Source organism: Phalacrocorax aristotelis, chromosome 1 (genome assembly GCF_949628215.1).
Source record: "Phalacrocorax aristotelis chromosome 1, bGulAri2.1, whole genome shotgun sequence".
Lineage (NCBI taxonomy): Eukaryota > Metazoa > Chordata > Aves > Suliformes > Phalacrocoracidae > Phalacrocorax > Phalacrocorax aristotelis.
The window spans coordinates 148,054,029-148,072,145 of record NC_134276.1 but is presented as its reverse complement, the minus strand read 5'-3'; positions in this window follow the sequence as shown (position 1 = coordinate 148,072,145).

The following is an 18,117-nucleotide window of genomic DNA, read 5'->3' as shown; positions in this document are numbered from 1 at the left end:
TACAGTTTCAATCTCAACAAAGTAATCAGTGTAATGATACAAGAGCTGCACCTACACGGCCCGGCCAGTCTATAGACCAGCATCAAGTTTCTCTTTTACAATTTCTTATATCCTTTGTCATGCTGTGCATTCTCTGCACATACGCTTTGAAAAACAAAACAAAAGGGCATCCATAAATAAAAAGTGGATCACTTACGTTCAAACCCTCCCTGTCAAGTCCTATACAAGAGAGGCTGTGTAAGGAGAAAAAGGCATATAGTAGGAAACTTAAAATGCAATGTGTCTCATTGTCTCTACAGAAACAACTCACGATAAAGTTTGCCAAAGTACTTCAGAGGTTTAGGAATTAATCCTACTTTCAAAGGTCAGTTAAGAAATTACAGGTCTGTCCATCCACTTTCAATGAAATCTGGGCTCTGGAGGTCAACAGGCATATACAGAAAGTGTAGTTAAAAAGCTCCATAAGTCTCTATGGGATCTGGGTCTAGTTTTTTCCCTTATTTCCAAGCTTTGGTTTACTATTACAGAAGACCATTTCCAACTTGCATTTACTTTTAAATGCTGAAGTAATGAAGTATGTATCTTAAGTATCTGTTTTGTCTCTAACTACATCTCACCTTCAGCAACATCTTTCCTAACAAACATTAAGAATTTCTGCTTATTTTTGCTTCTCTCTGAGTCTTTTTAAACCCTACCAGCAAGTGGAGCCCTCAGCCCTAGATTAAGCAGGCAATGGGCCCTCATCCTTCATTAAGGTCAGGCTGTCTTCTGTGCAGGATCAAGACTGGTATCTGCAAGTTTCATGGGCTCCTTAGCTAAGAAAATTTAGCTTCTAACACCCAGTCTCAGAGCTTTGCTAGGCATTAAGCGTTGGCACACGCAAGCCACCAGTTGGAACATAGGTACCAAAACGTAGGCCTCTGACAGACAGAAGGGGATTTGAGGAACTCCTTGGTGCCTAAGGTGTTGCAGTTTGGGTGCCTACATCCCTCTGCAGGAGGCTGAGCACAGAGTCCCTCTAGGATTTGGTAGGAGCGCTGAAACCCACACCTCCAGCCATGCGCTCTGCAGAAACGGAATGGTGTGGGATCATTTAGCCATAAGGACAAATGGGGGCCAAAGCTGAGGATTATACTTAGAAGCTGCTTTTATGAAATATCCTGCGAGGGGACTGTCTTGGCACCATCTTTAAGGATATAATGCCACCTACTGAATAGCCACTAGTGCAGCCTGGAGCGCCCAAGCTTTTGCCAGGGGATTCACAGTTATATACTGATCCAAGCCTGACCCTGCCTAACGTATGAGTTATGAGAAGATCAGAGCCCTAGAAAGTGGGATGGTTTTAGGCTATTTGCCAATAATTAGCTATATTTATTGATTTATTTCTGAAAATTACCATTTTTATGTGCCTCTGATACCCTAGTAGAAAAATAGCTATGCCTAATTTTCACCTTAGCATAGAGGAGACTCCATGACAACTGCTATCAAAAGTATCCTATCAGACACCATGCATGATTCCTCCTGTGGACTCAGATACTTTATAAAGAGTCAACAAGAAGATTCTGTAGTAAGAGAGCATGAGGAGTAGCAGAGTGAAGAACTCAGAATTAGAAAAATCCCAAGGTAACAGTTAAGAACAAAAGTGATTTATACGAGATTGATCTATACCCTTGTAGAAACCTGCTGTAGCATAGTTCTGAAATAAGAACACACACCATTAATACAACCATGGGACAAGGTCTTGTTCAGTTACTAAACATCCAATTTCTTCCATTTTAGGCCTTATATAAGATAGCACCTTCAAACCCTACAATTAGTACAAAACCATGTTTTGTTTTCCCCTCTCCCTGTGGTGTGCTTACCTAAGTATGCAAGTCATTCACAAAGCAAGCGTAATTCAGCTGTTCAAAATTCTTGTGAGAAAGAAGGCTTCATCCCATCTCAGAAAGCAATAGCTAAAACACTGACTCCACAACTTTCAGCAAGGCCTATTCACTTCGAGTATCTAATATTTCAAAATTCCCTTTAAAGCATTTGGTATGTCATGGTTCTTTATATGCTGAAAGCACAGTTCCCATTCATTTCAGGTGGGAGTATTTGGTACCTTTGCCAACCTGACCCCAGGTGCCTTGCATTAGGAATTCACAAACAAAGAGCGCACAGTTACTAACTGTAAAAAGGGATAAAAGAGATAGAATTCTCTTTATTTCTCAACTATAAAAATGGAATTCTTTGACCAGAAGACTATCCTTGCTTTTCTTTCTGTACTACCTTGTGTTAATTGCTTTACATCTTTTGTAAAGGATGAGGTATAGATACTGTAGATGCTAGCCTTTTCCACCATATAGTTCCAAAATTTTTCCCATGTAGTGAATGAGGCAAGTGACTGTGTTATTAAAAGCAGTATCATGATTTGTATTCGTAAGGGAAGTGAATTGAAGTTGTATGTAAATACAATAATACTGGTATTTCCTGTATGGAATACCAGTATACTTGGCTTTTCATCACAAATATTTTTTAATTTGGCTGCTCAATTGAAGAAAAAAAAGAAGGATAAAATAAAGTCTAAAATAGAGAAAGACATGGACTTTAAGACTGCTTAAAGCAACCTCAGATCTCTGGATAGACCAGAACAGTGTTAGCATCTCTGGCAGTTATGTAGCCAGCAATGTGATGTCCACTTCCCTGGTAGTTCCACTTGTTGAAAACAATGTGGGACTCCTACATTTGTTTGTGCCATTATCTTCCTTGCATTTTCTCTTAATAGTCCTTTTGTGCTCCTCTTTGACTACTATCTTCTGCTTTAGCTAACCTAGTTGTCTCTTGGTGCTGATTTGTTATTTCATTTTCATGTCCCGCAGCTCTTCTCTCCCTTTTATTTTCTTTTTCTCCCCCTGAAACACTGAGCTAAGGGGCACAGCAGAGCTTTGAAGCCCCTCCTCTAAGAGCTTCTGGGGTGCCTGGGTGGGGATAGGTGAGAAACACCAAGAGTTTGCTTTCAGGCCATGGGCATGGCCACAGGGCAGCCCAGGCAGACAGGATAAGGAAGAACAGGGAAAGGATTAGAGCATTTAAGTGGCAGCTGAATCTTGGGAAAATATAAAAGTTAAGCTCTGAAGTCTCTACTGATGCATATGAACCAGAATCCCTGGGAGGCTCTTAACTTTGCCAAATTTGGGCAGCTTTTCACAGGGATATAAGAATTCATATCCCTAGCATAAGGGTGATTTTTTTACGTGACCTTTTATATCCCACTCAAAAGAAAGGAGACAGTGGAGATTCACAGTTAGGATTTTTTCTTTTTAAAACAATGGACAAAACAACATGTTTTTCTCCTAGTTCTTTGTTCTCAGAAATAGCTGAGCAGTTTTAACTGAAACTCAGAAAACAAAAGGAGAGGAAGGGAAGCCTGAGGCAGACTTCTGCTGTAGAAAATTTCAGTGCAGATTCTGAGAGTCTGGCAAAACTAGAAACAACTGAGAACAGGACTTTATAATAGAGTGCATTAGATACCTTTAAACTATGGACACCCAGAAACTGGCGTGTAGAGCTGCAGCTGCTTCATTGTCTCCAGCCATGAACTGGTGATCTCAAGTAAGTGTCTTGTTAGGAGATCTGCTGGGTTCACAGCATTTTTTTGAAAGTGGGGCTGCTAACTGAGGCACTTGGATATGAATTGATGTGTCGATTTTAGGCACAGGTTAAGAAAAAATAAATCTTGGCTATGCACATTAAGATAAGGACCCAAGCTGGGGAGCTGCCTTTCTGCTGAACCACCACCACTACTGCCTTTAGCGACTGTGTATATATCTACAAGACTTCTCATCTGTTAATGTCCACACCTTTATGCAGCACGTGAGGGTTTTCTGTTTTGTGCTTACCACCAGTGTCCATTTTTCTGGGTGCAGATTGTGGAGTGTGCCCCTGCCACTGAATTTCAGAAGGTTTGTATCCATTCAGACTTCCGAGAAGTGTATGTCTCTAGGTCCCATGGCACGATATATCAGAAAAACCTTCAGAAACCTGGGATTTCGCTGTCAGTCGCATGTGAAATTTGTGAAGCTACTCTGGAATTTTAAACGCCTTTTGCTCGGGAACAAATGGGATGGGTAAAACTGTGGAGTGATAATCAGAATAAGGTCACCGTATAAAGATCTGCTTGGAACATGAAATTTTAAGGAGAGCCTGTACGTGTTTGTTTGAAGAAGGGCTTCAGAGTAAGAGGTGGACAAAGTGTGGATTAAGGCCCACATAAGGAAAAGGCTATAATGCTAATATTAATTAGTTTCTGCATAATTAAATATTTCTCATTTTGAACAGTGGCTGTGAGCTCCCTCTGTCCTTGGCAAAGTTTGAAGTCTAATTTTATGGCTTTGATTCTTCTCTGGTGCACTGCAGGTATATGTTAAGCAGTTTTCCTTTTTTTTACTTTCCTGTATGTGAGTGGTGCTCTGAATGTGAGGCTAGTTATTTTGTTCATTGCAGAATGTTGGATGATGATTAGAGAAACAATTAATGCCTTTCATCACTAAAATATATGAGAGCAAAGAGTTGAAAACACTAGAAAACGTCCACCTTTCTTAGACTTTGATGTTTGGCATCTTGGCAGTCTGATACCAGTTTTGTGACTGTAGTTTATTAACAAAATTGGGTTATTTCCAGAAGTTTATGAAAGCTGATACATTTTCAATTGTCTAGACTTTGCTAGGCAACCTTAGGTTATGTTCATACTGTGAAAGGTGGATTTTGTATGAGTCAACTATGCCACACCTAGATATGAAATATGTGTAGCCATCTCAATTTCTTGAACCTGAGGTAGATTGACCTGTGAGAAAGTGATCTGGGCTTTGCACCCACTTTTATTTGGTGTCATACACAAATCTCTTAACATAAGTGGCACAAAATCCAGTGACACCCAGCTCCCCATTTCATGTGATCTTTTTGAGATTTGAGACAAGTGTGAGGAAGGCATCAAAATAGTGAAGATTCAGCCCAGACAAGCGACAGGGGTGAGAATAAGACTGGGAGAAAGAAACAGAAAGTGTGTTGAGAAAACACCCAGGATCAGGGAGACCAAGTCATGCTCCTTTTAGTCTGGACCTCACAAAATGCCTTTGAGAGATCCTTGAAATATTCCTCTCACAGGATGTGGATCTAAACATTGTACTGTTTCTCTTGGGTCCTAGAAACGCTGAAAAAATCTGACCCGGTGCCCATCTCTAGCCAAAAGGTTTTCTTCAGTCTTCCATAGCTAAAAGGTGGTAGTTGTCTAAGACTTACTGTAGGCATCTGCACCTTTTTCACTTTGAGAGTTAGGTGTATGTCAAATCTGTATGACCTACACCTTAAAATGATTCAAACGCTGATTCTAGTGCAGACTGTATCTGTCTGTAGGATGTTATAACATATCTCTGCTCTTTGCAAGATGCTTGCTGATCAAAACTGAGTGAAAGTTATTGAAAATTATTTCAGCTTGTCCTTTTAACAGGCTATTTTTTAGGTATCTGTGTATTACCATAGATATCATCTGCAGAGATGCATAAATGATCGAGCTTTTCTCTTAATAGAAAGGAAATGGTGATAGGGGGTTTCCATGAAGATTCTTTGATTTCAGAATTTATTCTCCCTGAGGTCCAAAATAGCCCAAATTTAACTTTCAGAACATGCTGCAGAGCTATTTTTTGCTGAGCTTTTGCTGAGGGTTGAAGAGCATGAGGCAAGCTGGGAATTTTTTTTTTTTTTTGCGATTCTGGGTTGATTTGATTTATGTGGGCAGGGAGTTATTTGGACTGAGCAAGTAATTTTGTTTGTTATGAATATTTTTAATTAGTTATAAGCCCTCAAAACTTTGGAATAAAGACATTTTGTTTATACTTGGGAAAAAATGAATGAAATAGATTATATATTTAAGCCTTTTTTGTAATGATTTACTCTTCCTTGTAATTGTGTGTAGTGAACAGATTATCTTTTGTTTTATGATTCAGTTTTCCTTTAAGTGCTTCTTCCCCTTTGCTGGCACATCAGAGAGAATCTGTTGAATTTAATTGGGCGCTCCTTAGGCTCATGATCTTGCTTGCCAGGTCAGTTTTATAAAATTCTCTTACCTTTTTGGAAAAATGAAATGATTTGTGGTTTTGGCTGAAATAGTTCTGATCAACCCTTCCAAATTCTGAAGGCTACTCCTTGGCACAGTAACCTCGTAGCTCTAAGAGACACATTCGTTGGCAGGGAAGCTGGAAGGATGGATGCTCATATCCTGAGTGATGGATTTGGCATGGCCCATGGAGTGCCACAGTCCCCAGAAATTTCAGATTTGTGAAATACTGAATTAGTGGCTGCTTAGTGGAAAATGATCACAAAGTGATCACAGTTAATTCTGACACTTTTTTTAAAAAGAGGAAAATGCACAAATTAACAGGATATATGAAGAATATGATGCTGTCCATCTGCCTCTTTTTGCCAACATGAGACTGTTCCCTACCAACCATAATTCAGCACTCTGTTTGGTTTAATGAATCAACAATACATCTATCATGAATAAATCTTATTGTCTCTTCCCCTTCCTCCATACAGTCAGCTTCTTCACTTCTCATCCCACTTAAACAATTTAAATCAAAACAAATATGAAAATATTTCCCTTTAATTAGTATTTGTATTTAGCTTGCGCTTCTTTCACCTTTCAGTTGTCATTAATGTGTATAAAGATAAAAACAGAATAAAAGTTAATATTCGGGCTCATATGGCGACTTGTGCAATAGAGTTATTTCTGGAAATGACTAACAGCAGTCTGGTGAAGTGGGTGTACGTAGCATCCAAACTATAGGTGCTCATTTTTGTGTTTCTGTATGTGAGTGGGTTTTATGGAAGCAACTAAATGACTTAGGAACTAGAACTCTTAAACTGGGCTCTTTTTTTTTGTTTTGTTTTCTCACCCTACCTTTAATATAGGCTGAACCCAAACCTCAGATGTCGGCATCCTTAAGCACTGGTAGCAGGGTGAGAAATTCAGATTGCTGCTTTGTCAGTTCAGCCATTATAGAAATTTAATGTATTTTTAAATTATATCTGTATTTGATATGTGACCTCAAACATTTAGGGCTTCTTTTTTGATTCTACTTATTCTATTCCCGGATTAGTTTTATTTCACCTTTGCAGACATCTGCAACTCAAATGTAAAAAGTCCCACAAATTGTCTGTGTGAAAAAAAATAGGCACAGGCCAGTTAAATCAAAGAGAACTAATTTGCAGAGAATCACATAAGGAAATTTATTCAGGTAAGATGGCAAGATTTTACGAGTAAACTTCCCAAGAATGGTTCTCTTAGGCTCCGTCCTTCAGGGTGAAATATTCATGTTTTAGGAAGCAGTTTAAAGAGACACTGCTTTTTTTTCTGTGTGGTGGAGGAAGAGAATATGAGAGTCTAAAAATAATGAATTTCCAGCTTATTCAGAAAAGAGTAATCTGCAGTTCCATCATATTAAATTATATTATGTGACACTGGGGAGTGGCCTGTATCTTTGTCAGTTGCTGTAAATGGGCATAAGGTTCAGGAAAGGCTTCAGTGTCTAAAATGTTGTCTCTTCCTTTTCAGCTCATACAGATCAAAACTTGCTATTGCAAATGTGGTCAAGTCTTCCTCCCTGCGATTCCTTGAGAATTTGGGAATTGTGGCTTTTGATGTGCCCTCAGAAGCAGGCTGCGCCAGAGCTGAGATGAACCATATTGTGCGGAGCTCAAATATTTGAGGTTCAGCTAGTGGAGGTTTATTCATATTTGGGGTGTGGGGGCGGGGTGTGGGTTGGTTTTGGTGGTTTGTTTTTGTTTGGTTGGTTGGTTTTTTCCCTGCGCCATTTCCTAAATATTACAGAACCTGGATATAATCCTGAGGAGATCCTATTTTAGATTATTTAATTCTCATAAAAAACATGAAAAATATTAATATGTGAACAAATATGCCATTACATTAAGTAGAAACCTGTAGAAAGAATGTAAATATATGAATTCATGGATATCATGTAAAACTCAATCTGAAATTAGGGCAGATCCTGCTAATGAGAGAAATGTCTTTCCCCTTCCATTGAGAATAGCAACATGCTCTGACACATTTTCTTTTTTTAAAAACACCAAATCCAATTTATTTCCCGTGGCGGAAGAGAAAGGGACTCCCTCGAATCTATCTGAATGAGCCATTTTTAAGAGTACATTTAAGTAAATGAACTTCTGGATATTCTCTGAAAGTGAAATAACAAGGATGGAGAGAAAAAAAGGGGAGGGGGTGATGATTCTAAAAGCATCTTATTATAGTTTTAATTTAGATGGGCTTTGGTGCTAATGATTCATTAGGTTATGCCCTTTAAATGGTCTTGTCTTGAAAATGCCAACATTTTGAAGCAGACTTAAATATATTTCTCAGACATCAGATCTTGCACTTGTTATTAGATGGACTTTTTTTTTTTTTTTTAATTTAAGAACATCTTGTAAATTATATACGCTGCAGAACTTTTGCAGTTTTGCTTTCTGCCTCTGGACTGACTGGGGGAGGTAGGAATACACTGAATTAATGTCTGTGTTTCATTACTTGGAGTACTGCTGTGGTGATGAGATATCTTCAAGGCTCGAACAGATGAGCACGAATTATCATTTCAAGTCCCAGCTACTTACAGAACACAGAAGAAAGTAGGAAAAGATGGTTATATGCAGGACGTTGAGGGATATAGGGTAGAAGCTGATTGGTTACCATTCTTTCTTGAATTTCTGGTGTTTGTGTGACAGCCTAAGTTAATATTTTTCCTTGTTGCCTTAACGTCAAGTCTTGTAGTGGTGTGAGGAAGGCAACTTAACGTGGCTTGCTCCCTTGCCTTCTCTTTCGTATAGATTTTATATTTGTTGATGATTTTTTTTCAGTATCCCTGCAGCCCATGGGATCTGTGGTCACAGGACAGAACTGCCCTGTGCTGAGCACTGCACAAACCCAGAGCAGCCGTGGAGGTGGGCAAAGGGGAGGCAAAGGGAAAACTGAAGAGAAAACATCTCTGCATGTGCTAGTTTAATGCTGAAGTATTCGATTTTTTGGGTGCCTTGGGAAAAGTTTAAAAGAAGGAATGTAATTGGCATGGCTTTGTGGGTGTTTGCAGAGAACTCTTTAAAAACCTATGATGTGCTATGAGAGAAAACGTACACTGACAGTCTGGAAATGTGACAACTGTCTTGTAAAGAATGACATTGTGACCTGACGTTAAAAGAGAAATCATAGGGTAGGGGAAAACAAATATCTTGTGTCTGATGCAGTAGAAAGTAGGAACCGGAGAACAGACTGAGAGAAATTACATGGGCCCATCCTAAAACAGTGGAATTGTAGAATCATAGAATCATTAAGGTTGGAAAAGACATCTAGGATCGTAAAGTCCAACTGTCAACCCAACACCACCATGCCTCCTAAACTATGCCCTGAAGTGCCATGTCTACACGTTTTTGGAACAGCCCCAGGGATGGTGACTCCACCACCTCTCTGGGCAGCCTGTTCCAATGCCTGACCACTCTTTCAGTAAAGAAATTTTTCCTAATATCCAACCTAAACCTCCCCTGATGCAACTTGAGGCCATTTCCTCTTGTCCTATTGCTAGTTAATTGGGAGAAAAGACCAACATCCACCTCACTACAACCTCCTTTCAGTTGTAGAGAGCGATAAGCCTCCTCTCTTCTCCAGGCTAAACCACCCCAGTTCCCTCAGCTGCTCCTCAGAAGACTTCAGATAATGGACTTCAGAGCAGTGTTTTGCATGAATATAAAGGGAATAAGGTTGCATAAGGTCAAGGCCAGAGGAAGGGCAGTTCCCATTACTGTGAAGTAATTGGCATGAATGTACAGAAAAAGTGGATCTCGGGACCTGGAAGGAGTTTAAACATGAGGGTCTGGAGCTCTAAGTTGAAGCTGACAACCAAGTTATTGACCAGACTGACAGGAGCGTGCTTGTGTTCACAGTGATTGATTGCAAGGGGAGGTGTTGAGTCTGCAATGGTGGCGAGACACCCACAGGAAGGAAACTGGCTCAGATCCTAACTCAGACAAGAGAGGAAGAATCTGGAAAACAGAAGTGGTGCATTCATGAACTGCTCGGGTGGCTACATTTGTTTGGAGAGGAGATTACTCACAAGGAGAGCTTACCTTCACTAGAATAAACCAAAAAAATCTAGGGTGAACGGTCATCTGTATTGGATATTGAGTGGAAAAAAGACTGACACTGAAAAGTCAAAAGTTTATAAAAAATTTCAATAAAGGTTTGAATCTGGAAAAATAGCCTAACAAGCTTAGGCTTCTTGCCAAAAACACTTGCCATCGTGATGGTCAGTTCTCTAAATTCTTAAACAATGATCGTAATTTAGGATGTGATCTCTTAAATTGTTGCTGTGGAGTTTGGCTGCCCAGACCACCTGTGAAACTGAAAGCTTAAATGGTATTGATTAAAAATGAGATGGAATAGAAAGTATAAAAATCCCTTCCCCCCATCTTTCTTTTTTTTTGAGAATGGGAAATGGAACACCTCAATGAACAGGAGGGATGAAAAGGAAAAGGACGTATTTATTTCAGGTGACAAATGCAAAAATACAATTAAGTTGTGATGTTAAACATTAAGAGTCTAGCTGAGATTATTAAAAACTAAATCAAGCTATACATGCAAGATGAAATTAAAAGTCATCATTGTAGAACTTCATCCAAAAAGCTTTACAGAGAGATATTATTGAAAGTCAGGGCTGATTTTGCTGAAGTGAAGAAATTATTTATATTTAACCTTTTCTTCTGAATATTATTTGCATGTACTCCAAATTTACTCACAGCTTCACATAGCTTTTATACATCTCTGTTTCAGCATATGGATAACCGGTGAACTGATGACTGAGAGTTTGGTTTCATGTTATTTCTATTTGGTTATAGCATAGGAGTGAATTTTTGTTAGGCAGATAATAGTAAGCTTTAGAATTAACTTTTCAGTCAAAATTTTCATGATTAAAAATTCTGATTTTTCTCTGCGCTAATATTTTGTGAGCATTTATCCTTAAAATGTCTTGTTAAAGTCCTTGCAGAAAGAGTTTATAAGGATGGGCTTTGCTGTCAAAGACATACTAAGGAAGTTCAAACATGAGTTTCCAAATAGATTTATCCTTTACTTGTTCATCTTCTGCCCTTAGCATGACACTTACAAATCAGAAAGTACACATGAGTTAATGTCTTTTAGTTCTCTCTTTGGTAAAATACAATATTAAGATTGAATGCTAGCAACTGCTAGATTTTCCTTTTAATCTCTTAATGAATATAAAACGATTCCTTCACTTTTCCTTCTCCTTTTTCTCTCCTGTTTTCCTTTCTTTGTACCCCCAAATCTTTTATTCCCCCTATTCAGTCCTGTCCTTATTTTCAGTGTTACGTTAACACTGAGTAAGAATAGATCCAATAATGCTGGTGGGAAGCAGGCTTCTGCAAATAATTATTCTTCTATGTGTAATTATTCTGCATGTAATTCCATTTAAAGAGTAAATTTTGAAACTTCTGCAGTGCTTAGAATTTGGGAAACATACTTTGAGGGGGTATTTGGGAGACTCAGCAGAGGATGGCCTTTTCAAAAGGTGGAGCAAAACTGGATATAGCTAAAGACCAAACACTATTCTGCTGATTCAAAAGTACAGTAACCTTTAAAAAAACCCAACCCACATTAAAAACAGCATCCATAGGTTCACACTGTGTTATGAGCAGTCTAGTTTAATTAAAGCAACAAGGTTGTTTCATTGACAATAACCTCTCTCTTATGACATTAGCAGACCTCTTGCATGGTCTCTTGTTTTATTGGAGATCTTGCTATGAAATACAGGTATCTAATGTAAAACAATGAAGATGCTCCAAGGTATTCCTATGGGAGTGTAACCGACTACCAGGGTGCTTTAGATACTTGCGGTTTTACTTTATTAAACAGTTACCATTACTTTACAGACCTCAGAAAATGCATGAAATGGCCTTTGCATTCATTTTACACTACTGGGAGCTGCATATTTTAAACTTTAGATATAGTCATTATATATGCTCTAATTATAATGATTGCACAATATAGAATTGTGAAGTAAGTAATTGTGTAATGTTAAGACATCAGAAGCAAAGGAGTTTATTAACATGCTCCTCCAAATAAACTGATAGATTTCAGAAATTTAATAATGGAAGGTTGTTAGGGCCTTGGCTCGTGCTTATTGAAAGACTGGAGCCCCATAAGAGTGGGAGAGTACCAGTACAATCATGGAGTTAGTAATTCAAGTTGTATGAGGGATCAGAAGGGAACCTTTCATTAGAAAGTGAATCCTTTGTCTTTGTGGTCATCAAAGTGAGATTTTTCAAAAGCATAAAGTGTTGTCACTGATTTCCATGGGAATGGAGTCAGGCTGGTTTTGAAAATGGAATCCATATTTTTAAATGTATTGAACCGTCCAGAACTGGTGCCATTTCAGTAGCAGTGAACACTTGGCTTTTACATTTCCATAATGCCCCTGTCAGGTACAGCATGCAATCGAGTCATTGCTAAACAGTGGTTCCTAACATATGGCCAGTCTCGGGAGGTAACTCAAACATTAGCAATTAGCATGTTTTGTCACAATGTTATTTTCAGAGTGTACAGTTTAATTAAAATAGGTAGCAGTGAAAGAGTCAGCTGTTTAAACATCAGAAAGATACCTCAGGATTTAAACTGGCTGAAGTTTATAATGGCAGCATTTTGACAAGTTTAGCTAGGAAACATTTCAGAAGTGGTTAAGTTACTTAGAAATTTAAGTCCCTGTGACTTTTAATTAGTTAACTAGAGGGATTTTTAGAAGTTGTCCAGCTACCCAAAGTATTATTGCATAACCCAGTAGTTGGGTATGTCACTGTAATCTATCATGTATATTTAACCTATAGCAAAATGAATTCATTATCTTGTGATTTTTCTAGGAGTTTATATTGCTTTCTTGATCACTGAGAATTAATTGGTTCTGTGAGTCAGCTCCCTCATCTGGGAAACAGTCTGCGTATGAGAAGTAGGGAACCTAAATCCATAGTTTGATACCCAAATAAGTGGTCTGAGATTTTGCTTTTGGTACCAACAGGAACTGGACTTGGATAGACCTGAATGTCTCAATAGTATAAGGTTTATGTCTGCACACAAAGTTCTACTTCATACGTGATATATAGCCATAGATTTCTGTACATACACTTGTACATCTACATATATGTAGGCATTTATGAATACAATTACTGAAACTTCTTACATAGAAGAAAAGCATAGGAATTTTAAGTTTACAGTGTTTTACCTTTTTTTTTTTTTTGAGGGAGTGTTGGGGAGAATATTCTCAGTGGACTAGGATTTCTGATATGAAATTTACCAGCAGTGTAAATAACTATTCCCAGCACAACATTAGACCTAGAATTTAATGTCATAACACAAGCGCTTCTCCCTTTTTTTTTGTGGACTTTTTATTTTCCCATACTATGATCTTCCAAGGCTTGATTTTTCAGAAAAGAAGGGCATCCACAGCTCCAGATGAAATCAGTGGGAGTATAAGGGATTAGCATTTCTGAAAATTGGGATAATTTCTGTTCATAAAGTAATAGTTTCAAATAAATTTCTATTCAGATATTTTTTAATAATTGGGGCAGATTAAATTAAGGTTTTTCAGAATGTCTCTGTTAGGCAGTTGTAAGCCTTTTAATAGAGGGACCAGAATCTGCTTGATATCTTCCCTATTTGAATTGTCACTTTCTTCCTCCCTATGCTTGATTATGCAGCCATAATTTGAGTGAAAATTCCCATTTACCTAATTGGGTTATTGAGTGTCAAGCCTGTTTGCTAAAGATTGTAAAAGATGAGGGTAATATTTGCATTAAAAAATCCTCTCTTGCTTTTTCCTTCTGCAGTTGGCCAGCTTCATGAAGCAAGGGAGGAGGTATGAGCATCCTTCCCAATTCTAAAAACAGTAGAAGTTTAGCTGCATTTCCAAAAAGAAATTGTACAAGGCTGGCCTATGTCATGTGCAACAGTCTGTTGCTGGAATGAGAGGGTGGGTGAGGTTAAGGAGAGCCTGGCGTTGCTTGTTGTGGGAGGGGGAACTGCTGCTGCCTGCTTTTCTCTGTCTGGGTGTCCCATTAAGGACAAGGAATGGATCAACTTTCCCCAATTAGTTGTTCTTTGTTATTTGCACATCTTAAGCTGAACCAGCACAGCAGCACAAAGAGTAGTTACCAAAATGAATAAAGGTGTGTCCTGAATGTCGCCTCACACATCCTTAGCTTTTGTTGCTTCCTTACAACTCACAGGACCAATATTCTCAAGCACAGCTCAGCTGTGTCACTTGGAGCAAGCCTATAGAGCAGGAAACATGAATCTGCACGAGTGTTTTGTTTTAATAGATGTACTTTTTAACCTGGAGATTTTATAGAACTGCATATCTGTATTTTTATAGCGTCCACATGACCTTTGAGATTAAAAGACGTCTTTTCTTTTAACTCTTAAGTTCACAACTGCTCTGATAGCTCCTTAGATAAAACAGTGATGACCATGGCGTAAATGCTGAGATAGTTGCTATAGGTAGATAGATAGACTGAACTTTAAAAATTCATCTCCTATCTGTCATCCAACCCCATGCTGGTAAGAGAATGCAATATTTAATATCATACTGTACTTATTTTTTAAATTCCTCAACTCAAACTTTTTTGCTATTATATTGTAATTTTTTAATTTATCAAGTGTAAGTGCCTCCATTTATAGGTACCTCAAGAGAACCTCATTTGTCCCTGAAAGCTGGAAATGGATGCTCCTACTGAAAGCTGCACTGCAGGGTGACTCGTGCCCTTTGCCGTGCCTCAGCAGCCTGGGTCTCCCCATGTGCTGGGAGAAGATGCCATGCAAGGGCGGTCCATGGTGTTGGGCACTGCACCCATGTCACTGAACTGCAAAAAGAAGTGTTGGGAGTGCAGTGTGCTGTGGAAGGGTCACACCAGGAACCTATTTGCACACCTATGTAAGGGAAATGTGTGCATTTGTGGGGGCAGTGTTGATAATTGTCTTTCAACTGGAGAGAGGAAAGTAAACATTAAGAAAAGTTACAGCTCCACTGGGCATCAACCTGAAGAGCTCTCAGCTGAGGTTGAGCTTCCAGACTAGCAGAGAGGTCCTTCTGCAATTAGATACCAAGCAGTCCCAGCGAGTGTGTAGGTTTGGGCCAGGGGTGATCCGCACCTACTTTTAGCAAAATAATTTGAACTGGGTTTCCTGTTCTTCCCTTTATTTTTTCTCTTGTTGTGACTAAGAGTGACTCTCTGGCTTTGTGTTTAAAAGTAAAGTGATGGGAACACAGCAAACAAGATGGAAGTCCAGAGCAGATTTGGAGATTGAGATGCAAGCCGTATTATACAGTCATTCGGTTAAAACATATGATAAAGGACAAGAACCCCACCCCCCCATCCTGTCCAGTTTAAGAAGGACAGGGAAATCCTTGAGCAACTCCAGCAGAGAGCTACCAAGGTGATCAGGGGACTGGATCATCTCCCTTATGAGGAAAGGCTGAAAGACTTGGGTTTGGAGAAGAGAAGACTGAGGGGGGGATCTTATCAACGCTTACGAATATCTGAAGGGTGGGTGTCAAAAGGATGGGGCCAGACTCTTTTCAGTGGTGCTCAAAGACAGGACAAGGGGCAATGGGCACAAGTTGTAACACAAGATGTTCCACTTAAACATGAGAAAAAACCTCTTTCCTGTGAGGGTGCCAGAGCAGTGGCACAGGCTGCCCAGGGAGGTTGTGGAGTCTCCTTCCCTGGAGACATTCAAACCCCGCCTGGACACATTCCTGTGCCCCCTGCTCTAGGTGTCCCTGCTCAAGCAGGGGAGTTGGACAAGATGGTCTCCAGAGGTCCCTTCCAACCCCAGCCATTCTGTGATTCTGTGAAAACAAATAATTTCTTCAAACAAGAGGAGCTACAGATACTCTAATTGGATCTGAAGTGTTCATTTACATGTCTTTGACATGTACATGCTGTGACATGTACAATGTCTTGTCTTTCTGGGTGCTGGTGATGATTGTGTCATCTAGCAGCTGACTGCATCCACCATTTCTTTGTCTCTGTGTGTAGGGGGTGCAGAAATTTCACAGTAGTTTTAGCCAAAGTCCTTTCTGTCTTAATCCCTTCCATTTACATGTCTCATCCAGCATAGTCAACTTGTGCTGCTTCTAATCTCAGAACCCCTAGCTCAATATATAGTTGCTTCCTAAAGAACTTGGCTTGCTCTTCACCTTATCGAAGAGCATTTTAGGGTAACCACATTCATACGGTGTTTGAACACAATGGCACTGCTTCTTTCCTACAGCCTCCTCATCACACTGTTTGTTTAGGCTTGAATTCAACCCCCTCCAGTTTCAAGCTAGAGAAAATGCTGTCATTGAAATATTATTTCTTGTATCACTGCAATGTAATTTATGACATTTGACCACTGGTCAAGAGACCCCATGTAACCATGTTTTTTACAAGAGGGAGGCGAGAAGCTCAGAGATTAAGTGATTCATCCAAGATCATGGCACAGCTCTGTGGCAGAGATAAAGGTAGGAGCTAGGTCTCTTGAGACCCATTTGCATTTTTATTAGTGGTGTACACTTAAGTGCTATATCTGTGAATGGTAGTTTTGCATGAAGCTAGTGCAATCGTTGCTGTTGCTGGTATGAGCCTAGAAGTATTTCACTGGCCAGTGGGGAAAGTTGTAATTTCATTGCCATACTACAGAATCATGCTAGCAACTAAAGCAATTTCTAGCCAGCCCGGTATTGCCTTCTGTTTAATGCTACAGGTACAGTGTGGCCACTGCACAAAAGCAATAGTGAAACTGCTTACACTGAAAGGAGGTTAGACTAGATCACGTATTATTTTTTGAATATAAGGAGCATACAGTATAGCCTGAATAACCTGAGTACTTTTGAACAGTGGAAGAGGATTGTTAGCTAGCTGTATGATACCTAACATTGTACATATCTGCCTCAAAAGGGCCTGCACATTTATTAGTCTAAAAAACTAAGTACCAATTACAGAAAATACCTTCTGTTGGATTGGATGCACAGAAACGCTTGGGCTATTAAATACTTGGACTGTTGAACACTTGGACTATTACTGATTTATTTTTACTTAATATTTTAGCCATATTTCAAGGGCTGGAGGGGAATTGGTCTTTTTCTCCTTGTTCAGGAGCACCCCTGACATAGTTAAGCAACGTTTATATTGCCCATTCCTGCAAGTGTTTGTCAAAATAATTTCTTATAACACTCTTATAGAGGAAAAAGATGCATGAAAAGTAACATCAAAGTGTTTCCAAATAGAATAAAAGTATTATTTAAAATATATGCAAACAATAAAGCTGGCAAGAATGGTTCATCCTTTATGATTTGCTTTAACAATGATCAGTGAAAGAAAAAGAGCAGAGCTCTTAAAAATAATCCTTGGGGTTTTCATGCAGTTTAGAGGGCTTAAAATATATCTTCTATAAAGATTCCATGACAAATCTGATATTACTTGTACATAGAGATGGTAAGCCCAAATCTGCTTATATTAAGGTGAAAATGTGGGCATTGACTTCAAATTGGGCTTTTCTTGATGGTCTTTATTTGGACTTGAGTGAGCTGCTGTTCTAGCAGAGACATTGTTGGCTCTTTTTAATGTGGACCCTTTTCACGGTGTGCAAGAAAATCTATTCCATTTAGAGGAGGACTTTAGTATTTCAAAATTTGGCTTCTTTATTGAGCATGTTTAAAGCTTTCATGGTAAGATTTGAAAAGGAATATCAGGCCAGCAATGTGTCAGCCAGCCATGCTGGTCCATCCAGGTTAGACTGATTGACTCTGGTACAGGCATCTGGGTGAAGTTTTACAGCCCAGACGTTTAGAGATGAAAAAGATTGATCAAAAGTGCTGCAGTATATGGTAGGCAGCAAAGCTTATATGCATTCAAAAATCAGTTACACCGATTCATGGAAAGAAAGTCCACACCATCTATGAATTGTTGAGACACCATTTGTGTGGGAAATGGGAGCTGGCACACTGTATCTAGGAAATACCAGAGTTTTCT